This window comes from Papaver somniferum, unplaced genomic scaffold (genome assembly GCF_003573695.1).
Source record: "Papaver somniferum cultivar HN1 unplaced genomic scaffold, ASM357369v1 unplaced-scaffold_80, whole genome shotgun sequence".
Taxonomy (NCBI): Eukaryota; Viridiplantae; Streptophyta; class Magnoliopsida; order Ranunculales; family Papaveraceae; genus Papaver; species Papaver somniferum.
The window spans coordinates 1,563,993-1,565,964 of NW_020650971.1; the positions used below are offsets into that span (position 1 = coordinate 1,563,993).

The 1,972-nt window shown below is 38.8% G+C and overlaps 1 pseudogene; it reads right to left on the reverse strand.

Annotated features, from left to right (window-relative positions):
* Positions 1-100, reverse strand: LOC113345104 (annotated as a pseudogene).
* Positions 101-1,972: the final 1,872 nt, after the last annotated feature.

The window sequence follows — 1,972 nt, forward strand, 5'->3', positions numbered from 1 at the left end:
GGACGCAAATATGCACATTTTCACAACAAGAGGGAGAATCTTTATATAGGTATTTGGAAAGGTTCAATGATTTATCATCCTAGTGTCCTCATCATGGTTTAGAAAAGGTTAGGCTAGTTTATATCCTTTATGAGGGTTTAGATTATTCCACAACGACCATGGTTGAGTCTCTATGCACTGGTGGATTTGAAAACCACACTGTTGATACGTCGATGGAATTTTTTAATGAAATCGCCGAAAAACCCAGCAATGGGAAAATAGTAGGGCACCCCAGAAAACAATTCTTTTAAGTAGATGAAACGTTAATAGGGTAGAAGGAGGATATGAATCAGGTGCCAAAATTGATGTTATAGAAAAAGGTTAGAAGCCTTAGAAGTGGGCCAGACTAGTGGTAGAGTGGAGCCTTTTTGGGAATCCCAGAATATTGAAGAGCAATCCAATGCTCTTTATAATAACACTAGATTTGATAACCTTCAAAAGATTGACCCATATTAAGAAACCTATAATCCTGGTTGGAGAAACCATCCGAACCTTTCGTGGTCTAAGGGCCAAAGTCATGTCAATTTAGTAATTCTAATTCTCCCCCAGGTTTTGGCTATACTAAGAATCCTTCAGGACTAGCTTAGTTTCAGAATCAGTCAGATAATAAAATCCTAAGTTTAGAGGAATCTCTCGCCTTGTTAACTCAGCCAACTGCAAAATTTTAGTTATCCGTAGAACAGAGTCTACAAGCTAGTAACAGGATAGGACAAGAAAATAGTCAGGCTATTTCCGGGTTAAAAACCCAGGTTGGTCTGATAAGTGATTCTTTGAGAGAAAAAGGTAAGTTTCCTAGTCAAACACAACCCAACCCTAGAGGAGTTCATGAATTAGGTGCAAAACCATTGAATCAATTGAATGTTGTTAGAACCCTTAGGAGTGGTAGAGTTGTAGACAATAAGGTAACCATGCCCGATAGTGAACATATTGTAGTTCACCCCTCAGAATCTCACCTCTCAGGACCAGTAGCTGAGGAGACTGATAAAGTTTCTGATGATGTGAATTCGGTTCCTGAAAGGTCTGATTTTATGCATAGAGCCCCATTTCCTCAGCTATTAGTACCAACAAAGAAGGAGTCAAACTTTAATGACATAGTGGAGGTTTTTAAGCAAATTACCATAAACCTTCCTTTATTAGATGCAATTAGGCAAATTCCTTCTTATGCCAAGTTCCTTAAGGATATGTGTACGCGAAAGTGAAAACTTAGCGTCCATAAGAAAGCCTTTTTAGCTAGTCACGTAAGTTCAATCATTCAGAACACCACAACTCCAAAGTACAAAGACCCAGGTTCTCCTACCATTGCTTGCACAATAGGTAACTTCCGGGTAGAAAAAGCTTTACTTGACTTAGGAGCCAGTGTGAACTTACTGGCATTCCATGTATACTTACAGCTAGGATTTGGTGAAATGAAACCTACTCAGATGACACTGCAATTAGCTGATAGGTCTGTTAAAATCCCTCGAGGTGTTATCGAGGATATTCTTATTGAAGTCGACAAGTTTATTTATCCAGTGGATTTCATGGTCCTAGATACCCAACCTGTCCCTGACCCAGAGAACCAGATACCTGTGATTTTAGGTCGCCCATTTTTAGCTACGTCTAATGCGATCATTAACTATCGAAATGGTGTGACGAGTTTATCTTTTGGTAATATGAATATGAAGATGAATATTTTTAATGTCAGTAAGCAACCTCATGAGCTATATGACACATGTGTTGAAGAGGTGAACATGATAGAAGCCTTAGTTTAGGAGTCATTACCAAACATTTTGTCTGAAGACCCATTAGAAAGTTGTCTATCCCATTTTGGTTTAGATTTTGACGACGATAGCACTATTGAACAGGTGAATGCTCTATTAGATTCTACCCCCGTGTTAGACACTGATAGATGGAAATCTAGGTTCGCACCATTACCAATTTCTGAGACTACCCT